Source organism: Acyrthosiphon pisum, chromosome X (genome assembly GCF_005508785.2).
Source record: "Acyrthosiphon pisum isolate AL4f chromosome X, pea_aphid_22Mar2018_4r6ur, whole genome shotgun sequence".
In the NCBI taxonomy this organism is placed as follows: Eukaryota; Metazoa; Arthropoda; class Insecta; order Hemiptera; family Aphididae; genus Acyrthosiphon; species Acyrthosiphon pisum.
Genome location: NC_042493.1, coordinates 30720994 through 30732352, shown reverse-complemented (window position 1 = coordinate 30732352; position 11359 = coordinate 30720994). Strand labels below are relative to the sequence as shown.

The window sequence follows — 11359 nt, the reverse complement described above, 5'->3', positions numbered from 1 at the left end:
TAGTTGCGCCACTGGTCGTAGGCCGTATGGAAAATTAGTCTTTTGCAATGGGGTAGCCCGTTTGCGAACTACTTCTTATTTTTCCAAACAGCCTGCTGTTTTTCAGGCTTATTGCATACGGACTAACAGTATTTAGGCCTTTTAAGAACTACAATCATTATAATATGATAACAACCATTTTACTTATTTTACATATTAAGTTTAGTTTATTTTCAAGTTGTATGTAACATGTAAAATATTAAATTAATTTGAATTATTAAAAAAATATTAGATTAAAATATTAAATGTGGTTTTTTCGTGACATCTTGAACTAAACAGTAAATTATTTTTCCGACAAGCGCATCTCTTTGTTTTGCAAAAACATTTTTGATAACCCTGCCTTCCAAATTGTGAATGTCTTTTCGCTGTTTTTATTAATTGTATAATACAATACTGGTACTTTGTTAAGAAATTCTGCATCAGTTGCATAATAAGCAGTGACTTCATTGTTAAATTTGTTCACTACTGTTATATTTTCCATAGTTAAAAATTTATGATATTAAATAAATGAGTAAATATAGTACGCACTGGAAATACAAACGAATTTGACCGTCTTAATGATAACGCAGAGGTGTAGGTGTAGACTGTAGGTATACTAACGTATATAGTATGTACCAACAACCTACCTAAAGTATCCCGACAAAAATGTGTACAGTAAAAATCTATAATCAAATCTACTGATTAGTCATAGTCATAACCATTAAGCATAAATGTATAATAATTCGTCAATCCCTATCTAAATCTTTAAAATAGCCGATTGACGGTTGTCATGTACTAATATGTAGGTAAATACCTACCTACAATTTGAAATGTATACGATTGATATGATTTAATAAATACGAAATCGATACAGTATATAAGTTGAAAGTCATAGTATTAGTTAATATTCTAATTTCTAAGTTCAATAAACTAAAACTAAAACGAAAAAAAAACACGTATATACAGTGGACACTACACAGTCAGAACACACCGTGCCATTTCCTCATAGTCACATTGTCACACAACATAGTAATTGATTTTATTTTTATAAGCTAAAAGAAAAATGGAGCAAAAAAAAAGTAAGCTACCAGCAACTAGTAGTACTCCATTGAATTTTTTTAAAAAGAAGCTTGGAATTGACGTAGGTATTACAATTATAAATTATTCAAAATACTTAGCATTATTAGGCCCGGAACTAAATGTTTTAAAATCGTACAAAATATGTACGACGTATTTTATACACTTATTATAATTTATAATTACTATTACAACTCGCGCTAAAATTATGCAAAATTAAATAAACACCAGTTAAAAAATGTATTGAAAATTTAACTGCAGTCAATCAACTATTAGGTATCTATGTCATATTAATTTTCATGAAAAATTTGAATGAGTTTATTAAAAAAAATAGAGTTTAATAATTTATAATAATAATTAATAATGCATAATATAATAATTTTACCTACACAATTTCTTGTATATTATTTAAAGAAACAGAGAAATCTGATGATGTATTACGGGCAAAGCCCCCCACAAGTTTGCCATACTAATTTATTTTGATCCCCTCCCATGAAACATTCTCAATTACGCCACTGAGTGGATATTATTTAAGGGGAACAATTTAGAATTTATAATCTTGTCTTCGCCGCCTGTAATCTGTGTGTTAGTTGTAAATGATTATTAGTGTGAGAGCGGTTCTATATTATGTGTAAAATAGAAAATTATCATTTCGAAGAAATTCGAACTCGATAACAATAGATTTAATATTATCTACCGGCTGCGGGCGAACGGCTACGACCATGTTCCATAACACACGTACGCGCGTGCTCAATATTCAACGAGCACTCTCGAAAAAATTTTTCGTTCACTCGCAACAATGAATATAATGCTAATAAGCTGGCGAAAAATTAACATACATCTAGTAATCCAATTCCAATTTTAAATTCGTCAGCCTCTTTTCTGTGAATTGTAGGAAACAGATTTTAGACGTTTTGGATAGTTTACGTATTAGGGTTCCAAATTACTTTACTTAATTTCTCAAAATTAACTTGCACTTTAATGTCTTTAAAGTGCTAATAAAACAAAAAAATGAAAAAGTTTTTCATACAAAACATTGAAAAGAGGTGAATTGAAATTAGTATTGAAAATTAAAATTGAACTACTAGAAGTATCAGTACCTAATACCTATGTTTATTTTTCGCCAGCTTATAAGTCTAAATGCATGAAAAATTCAATTGTTTAGAGCCGCGTTGACTCCTAATGGCTATTGTATAAGGGGTAGACTTTAGACAGCTATATCATCTCGTCACTCGAGATCGCTGTGTTAATCGTATAAACTCGTAAATTATTATAGATGATTATTATTGTGAGTGTGAATTCCTTACCCAGCTGTGGGCCGTCGAGGTGACTACACATTATATATTATAGCCACGTACGCGCATGTACAGCGGCACACGTTATCGAAAATATTTTTGTACTTATGTGAGTACGCGACAATGAATAATGCCAATAAGCTGGCGAAAAAATAACATAGTTTTAGTCTAATTTTAATTTTGAAAAAAAATCTAATACTAATCATACTAATTTGAAATTTCTATGTTAGGTATAGGATAGATTCACGGTGTTTTTAAAAGTTTATGTATCTACTGTAGTTCCAAAATAATTACTTTAAAGGGCCAATGTGACAAAAAAATTCAAAAGTTTTTTCCTACAAAACATAGAAAAGAGGCTAACATAATATTCAAATTAGTATTCAAAATTAAAATTGTAATACTAGAAGTAGGTATATTTATTTTTAGCCAGCTCATAGGTCTAAATGCATGAAAAATCCAACTTCTTATGTACTTAGTCATTATTTTTTTTATAAACATTTAAAGTTCAAGTGTTGACAAACCTCATCAAAATCACAAAATTGTGCTAACTTTTCATAGTTCAAAAATTATAAACATTTTAATTTAACTATACCTGTATAATATGTACTTAATTAATACTTGTATTAAATTGTATGGTTGACAGGGTTGTTATGTTTAAAACACAATGTTGTAAGCAACTTGTTTTAAACATTTGTTTAACGTTAAATTAACGTTGTTCGATTTTGATTCCGAAAAAAAATTTGAACTCACCAGAAAATTGTCTATGAGTACGATAGTGTTTCGTAGTGATCGTACGAAGCACTCTGTAAAAACTAAAATTTATATTATTGTGAACTGTAATTGAAAACTTGAAAATATGAACTTTTTCGAATCATAATTAAAATTAATATTAATATTAAAAACGGAAAATGTTTCGTACGATCTAGACATTTTTCTGCTGAATTCAAATATTTTTTTCAGAATCAAAATCAGACAACGTTCACTAACTTTAATTTTGTCAAAACAAATGTATATTGTTGTAAAATTCGTGTAGTGTAATTTATATCGAGTAATGACATGTGCGTGCGCGTACGAGAGAGAATACCTGTATTTAATTTCACTCACACTAATAATTATTTATACAACTAACGCGTAGATCCCGGTCGACTATGGCAAGATTAGAAATTGCCTAAATGTTGCCCCTTAAATAATTACTGTAGCGAGGCCCAATACATACACATAACAATCATAATAATTTAAATAATTAAATAACGGAGTGGAGTATGGACAAGGAGGGAGGTGTCACCGTCGCGCAGAGTCGTGTCCCGCGATAAGCTAATTGTTTTGGAGTGAACAGTATAGGTATTGTTAGAAACTTAGAAACCACTGCTAATCATGTAATACTGTAGTAATGTAATGCTATAATATTATGTTTAAACATGAAGTATACCTATTAAGCGTTATTTATTATAATATAATATTTCATTATGCACAAAAACTCCATGAACTAATCACTCAGCGAGGACGGGAATGTGCTGACACAACCCTTTTGGTCTATATACAGGCAAAACCTGTGTCCCCTGCTAGACGAGCAGTACAGTGTTGACTATCAATAAATCAGACAGAACGTCATATAAGAGCATAATATTTGTAAACTTTCCAAAATCTTTCTTCAATAAAATCAACTTTTCCGTAAGTGGTGTAATATTTTCACATAAAAGGACCGTTATAAAACGATATCAACATTTGAGTGCCGAAATTAAGTAGGTAGGTACGAGCTCAATAGTATAAATCCGGGTATTAATAATCATCAGATAGAATTATTTTGTGTTAAATGTATTTAAGTTAATATTAATAAAATAATATATTAATGTTTAGGTACAATCTTTATATAATTGTATTAGTAAAAAATATATGCTTTTTGGCGATTATATAAATACAAAATTTAAATAAATATAATAATATAAGATATTAATCGATCAGAAATATAGGGAGAAATATTGTGCAGATGGAAAATCGCAAGCAGATTGGTTATCCATCCGGCTTAAAAGTAACAACCAAAAATGTTCAAGTACTTTTAAGTCCGATAAATATCATAAAATATAATATTGCCCCCCCCCCCCCCCGATCCACTGCTTATCCAGACCACTACTGCTCATACAACGGCAACATTGGCGATATCATATTATTAACACATTATTAATTATTTCTAGTCACGTAACAATGATTTATACAAATACTAAGGTACCTATACCTAACAAAAAATTATTATATCCCATGAAAACAATCCGTCTAACTCCGTGTAAAAATTCTAAGTATAGGTATAAAAAACGGCTGTTGTGATATGAATTTATACCTAAGTCTTTGAACTATCCATATAATTAATGTTAAAATAGTCTGCTAAATAATATTGAACTTAGCATGACGACTTAAGTTAAATATTTCAAAATACTATTGCATAATGCGAGTACATAATATAGTCACTATAAATACTATCATTGAAAAAGGTATAGTGTATTACTTACTAACCAAGTCTTTTAAAGTCACCAAGCTAAGTTAAATTATTTAGCAGACTATTTTATCATAAATGATATCTATAGTTCAAAGACTTAGCTATAAAATTATGATATAACTTTTAGAGCCATTTCTTATACATTTTTTTTTTACATGGAGATTGGCTGAGTGTTTTTGTTGCAGGGATATACAAGATATATTAAATTTTAAATCACACCATCGAGTTAAGCACGTAAATATACTGAGGATTATGAAAAACAAAATTCTGAAATACTATCGTAAGTTAATAGTTATTAAAATCATTGTGTAAATCAAACTCCTTTTACACTTAAAACATGGGCGGCTGCTCACTTGTGGACTCTATGACGTCAAGCGGCTATTCAACAACTCTCAATATCTCGATAAATAATAATTTTTTTAACTTCTGATTTTTACCAAAATATTTTTCATTATTTCGACCACAATAATACATCAATAAACTTAAAATTAAAAAATTAAAATGTATTGTTGTGAATATATTATGATTTATGGTATAATATAATGAACCTACCTACATTAAATTATGTCTTTTGACTTGTACCAGTTGTACCTACAGTTGTATAGTATTTTTAAAGTTTTTATTTTTCTTTGTATCTTGTCTGGTTGTCCGTCTGCATCTATATGTTTGTCCGCGCTATTTCTCGAGAACGGCTAAATGTAGGTACAGAAATAAACGAAATATAATATTCTGAATCAGGATAAGCTCTAATTTGTTGTGCATGACGAAGAGCTTTTTCTAAAATTTTGTTGGTCGCCGCCTCAGCGCATTACGCGCGATGTGAATGATACGGAGGTGGCGGTGCGGGGTTCGTATACCATCGTCCGAATGACAGTGATTAATGTTTGAAACTAAAGTAGACAGTCACTTCATCTAAAAATTAGATTTATAAATAAATTGGTTATTTTGAATTTTTCCTAAAACAATTTAATACAAAATATATACAATTAAAAATTAAAAATTGTAAGTTTATATATAAAACCTACCTACGTACTTGTAGCGCATGAGTCTTACATATAAAAAAAGGTTATTTTATTTTTCAGGTTTTGCTGTTACATTGTATATAATACATTATGTTATACCCAACTTATAAAGTATAATGGGATTTAAACATTATTTTTATAATAAATTGTAATATATTTTTATAAAATTTAAATTTAAAATGCATTTAATTAATTCAACAAAAACGCAAAAGATAATTGATTAATTTCAATATCACGCTTGGGAAATATACGAGTATTTATGTTATATTGATACAATTATAACCGATAGGTACCTAGTAACCCACGTCCCTCCCATGTGGAATCTAAAACCTAAGTTATCTACTTAAATATACCAAATTATAACAACTTTTATATAATTGGTTATGAGTTTATGACTTCAGACAAATTTATATTATAAACTTCATATACCTATATAATATTAAAATTTATAATAGTACAAAGTGTCCATGCTTCCACTTTTAATGTTCTACCATACAATGTGATCTGTAGGGCTATAATAGAACCGTAGTGCAATAGGAACCTAGTTGTAAAAGGTACATGTCATAATGTAGTTGACTCATAAGTGATTTGCTTAGAAATAAGATATGGGTCACTTAAATAATTTATCAAGTAATTTTATTTTACAATTTACGAATAAAAACCTTATCGTTAAATAGGTAATAAAAATGTGAAAACCACGATAGAAACAAAATTTAAAAAAATGTAATTGTTTCTGTCATTCTGTCTCTGGCATGAAATTTAAAATAAATAAACTGCACCTTTCCGCATTAAATTAAATCACAAAAAAATATATTTAGAAATGTAAAAATATTCATTGAAAAACAAATCTTAATAACAATTACACAATATATTATAAAAATTACAAAAAATATCCTATATAATAAAAAAATTTCATGAAATGACGTCAAGAACAAAAATAAATAAATTTTTAACTAAACATACCTACACAATTAAATATTATACCAGGTGATTATTTTATCATTAAACACTCATTATTTTAAAAATATAAATGTTTTTGAAAAAAGAATAATTTTTAACTATGAAAACATACAGTTTTATTTTCATATTCCAGAGCAGAAGTTTTTCAATACACAAAATTAAATTTAGGACGAGTAGATTATAAGTTAAGAGTTACAAGTATTTCAATATTAGAAAAGCAGACTACATTTTAAATATATATTGTAACTATTTAAGTTAAATTATAAATATTTTTAACAAAATATATTAACTGCTTACTTTTTATTTGAGATGTGTGGGAACATGTTGGCATTTAAAGGTATTCCATAACATTAATATCCAATATATACAATACATTTACTGAGTTTAGTATTAGGGCTAAGAACTGCACTTCCTAAAACAAACAAAAATTGAAAAATATACATAACTATTAAATAAAATAATATACTTAAACAACTGGAGATTCATAAGGAAAATTTTAGTACATTAAGACTCTTTAGCGACTGATCATCATGCAATTATTTAATATCTGTCTCAATACATTAACCCGAATTTGGACTTTATTTTGTAGTCTAAAAAAAAAAATTAGGCATACACTATACAGTTCAAAATAATGTTACATTACCTACCACCCGTGACTTGTATTTTTTTTTAATCATTTCTTACAATTTTATTGTGTATCCAGCTCAAAAACATATTTATGTAAAAAAAAAAATCTATTATAAGTAATTTGAATAAGAATGAATGTTATATTTCAAAAATAAAAATATAACAAAAAGTAGAAAAATAATATTCCTCTTTAGAATGTACCTAGTTAATTAAAATCGACCAGATAAGATATTTTATTAAATACAAACTGTGTGCTATAAATCCTTTTCTAACACTTATGAATTACTTACATAAACATTTAATGGAGACAATTTGTTCCCTTATTTGTTCCACTACTAGTATATTGCATGCTTCAGTATACTTTAGTATTTGAATCCAACATTTTAAAATTTTTTTAGAATTTCCAATCAACTGTTTTTATTGATTTGGAAGCATATTACAGTACAGAGGTTGTGTTGTATTCTACATTGATACCTTAAAATAAACAGATTCTTAAATTATAATGGATTATAAAATAATTTATAACATTACAAATCATCATTATAAAATATGTGCAAATTATTATGGCATATTTTTTTTAGCATTGCAGCATTCATTTTATAATGACGTACAGATTTGCCATCCTATTGTTAATATTGGAAGCTACAAATTGCTGTCAGCCGCTAGGTTGGCTGTATCTACACATTGCACTTAATGCAAACAGATATAACAAATCTAGCGACTGATAGCAATTAATAGCTTCCAATATTAACAATAGGATAGCTTTTACCTGTGTATTATAAAGTCAATGATTGCAGTACTGAACTGAAAAAAAAAAAATAAATAATGTTTTTAATTTACCTACTTAATATAACTTATAATTCATAACTATTCATGCATTTATTATATTAACCTTTAACAGTGACATCTAGTTCCTTTTAATCCATGTATGTTTATATTTTCTATTGTATTTTGAATCCAAATTGAATGTTTTTTACTTTATATAGGTAAACAGTTTGTGTTTTTTTTATAATATAATATTAATTTGGCTAATTTTGTGTCGCTTGCTATACTGGCACCTTAAACACAGAATAATCAGTTTAATCATGTTTAATATAATATATATTTATTAATAAATAACGGTATAAGACATGATTTAATGTATACATCATATTTTACCATAATGTATAGATTCGGCAATACAGTATAGAATCATATTTGTTTAAAATTAAAATATTATTAAAGTTATACATTTTTACTGTTTTAACTACTATTTGACTAGCAAACGTTGCTTAAAATGTTTATCGAAGCCTGAACTATGGAGGCTTAAAAAACAAAGAAACACAAGCACATCATTCATTACCTACCAGTTACCTACTTGTCATCAATGTTTTAAATTATAAATTGTCAATACTCTATAAGGTATTTTTTGATATTATTATTTCTAACGATCACTATCATTTTGTGTGTTGATAATTTATTGATAAGATGATTGATTAATTTATCAAAATATTTTTTTTTCGAATTGGTAAAGAATATTATAATACAATGTGACGTTTCGCTCTTTTCTCTTTGTACGAATGTACGTCCAGCCATAACAAGATAAATGATGCCATTCTGCCATATTATGGTCAGAAAATATAATAATTTTGGTTACCTTTTTTGTTGTTGTTTATAACCTTAGTTTGCCCGGCAGCGTTCACCGCCACGGCAAAATGTTTCCGAGTGACTAGGTACTCCATTTTATTGTGGTAACTTCACGAGAAAACAATAAAAAGACACGGACTAAGATCTTAGTCCGTGTAAAAAGACGAAAGAAAAACGTACGCAACAAAAAAACGTGTTAGTGGTTCTGTGTGTGTTTGGCTACAGACAGCCGAGAGGAGAGAAAAAATAACAAAACAACCGTCGGCCATCGTGACTATACCTATACGACCGGAAGATGGTGGGGTGCTTGACGATCGTACCTAATTACGTTACGTAACATTTGAAAATTAAAATTCACAAATAAACTTACAGTGATAGGAAAATATCATAGCAATTGAGTTTTTAATTATTGTGTGTTTTTGAATATTAGGTACCTATGTAATTACCGATAATAACACGGAATACGTATAGTTTGTCACATTACAACTTTGATATCATTTCTATAATTTTTGGTAGGTATTATAAATGAATAACTAATAAGTGTATTGTAATAGGTATCTGGTATATACTATATAATACATAATAATTATATTATAACGTGGGTAGGTACCTATAGGCACTTATTTTGTTTAGATATTGTTTTAGTTCAAAATTCCAAATTTTTTAAGATTCCAACATCATTATTTTATATTTTTATCTATTATTTGTTGACAATGCGTTGTACAAAATATGTGTTGACACAAATTAGATATTTACTTTACAAAATGTAGGTACCTACCAGTGGCGGATTTAACGGTCGTTTAGTCGGCAAATGCCAACAGGGCCCCTTCCTAAATTGTGCACTGATGCCCATCTAAATTATAAAGTTGATTTTTTTAAATTCTAACCAAAAAAAGTATATTTCGAACTGGAATATAATTTACCATTGTTTTAATAATAAAATAATTTAAATATATAGGATTATTTCAAAAGTAGAAAATATTATAATTAAATAGAGTAGAAAAGATCGAAGTAAATACTTATATAGGTACCTACGTAAATCTAAGTTAGGTATTCTACTTTCTACCCCCTACCATTGGTCACAAATAAGATTATTTATAATTATAAATTAATTTATAATATAATTCCTGATTGCATGAAAATAAAAACAATAATTTTGTAAGCATAATAACAATCTTTTTATTACTTAATCAGAAGCGTAAATCATGATTTATTGGAAACCGTTTTCGCGATAAATACGCAACGTAAGTACATAATATACCTAAATATTGAAAAATGTGGTTAACATGGCTGTGAATATAATGAGTTTGCACTATGTTTTTCATAGCGCAAAAATTATAGCTAAAAATCATAGCTAAAAAATTGTCAATAATTAATATTCTGTTCAAAAAATCCCTGGTAAAATAGTCACTCGCGGTGTTTCCAGTAAATAATTATTTTTGTGTATTATAAAATTGATACAATAAAAAAAAATTCCTCATCCACCACTCCCTTCAAAATACGTGCCTGGGAAAAACAAAACAAAAATTAAGAAGAAACAGGAGTTTTTACACAAAATCAGTTTTCGACAAAATCGATTTTGTTATATGGTGTAACTCTAAAACAAATGACCGTATATTCATGATATTTTCAATGGTTGCTTGTATTAGAATAACTATAGATAAAATTATTTTGTTTTAGTATATATAAAGTGTATTATATTTTAAATTTCAAGGCAATAAAACTTTAAAAAAAAAAGTTTAGTGGGAACTCTTTTTGATTCGCAATTTTAATTTTAAAAAAACTCCCAACGATTATCGATCAATATAAGATAGCATATTATTATTACGGACTACACGTATTATAATATATATTATATATTCTTGTTTTATATTCGTATACGAATTTAATTTGGTATTTTGTATAATGTGTATATACGAATCTTTTAAATATACGGATATTTTTCGTACCTATATATAGGTATAGCTACCGTCTACCACAGCTGAGATATGTATAGGTACTATTGTACAATGTGTCCCAGAAGTCCCGTATCACTCTTGGTATCTCCGTGAAAAATCAATATATTTAAATGCAGTTTTCTTTACAGTCATAATTATGGAAATTCTGATTGAATATCATAATATTTGATATGTTTTTCTCAAAATTTTAAACTATTAAAAAATTTTTTAGGCAAATAGGTTTTTAAATTTCAGATAGCCATTTTGTTGATCGTATTTTTAAAACAGTTCAAAAAAAAAATTTTT

At 27.7% G+C, this 11359-nt stretch overlaps 1 long non-coding RNA gene across 4 annotated transcripts in view; it reads right to left on the bottom strand.

Annotated features, from left to right (window-relative positions):
* The window catches only part of LOC100574262, a 13834-nt gene extending 4283 nt beyond the window's left edge, over positions 1 to 9551 (bottom strand). The window contains exons 1-6 of one of the 4 annotated variants that reach the window (XR_003838618.1): positions 9127 to 9551; positions 8383 to 8548; positions 7781 to 7964; positions 7330 to 7453; positions 7161 to 7275; positions 5378 to 5793 (exon numbers count right to left, since the gene is read on the bottom strand). This is a non-coding gene — a long non-coding RNA (uncharacterized LOC100574262). Of the gene's footprint in view, positions 1 to 5377; positions 5794 to 7160; positions 7276 to 7329; positions 7454 to 7780; positions 7965 to 8382; positions 8549 to 8648; positions 9056 to 9126 lie in introns of those variants that run through there. The other 3 variants (XR_003838617.1, XR_001678876.2, XR_510369.3) reach the window with 3 other exon arrangements.
* Between the last annotated feature and the right edge of the window lie 1808 nt (positions 9552 to 11359).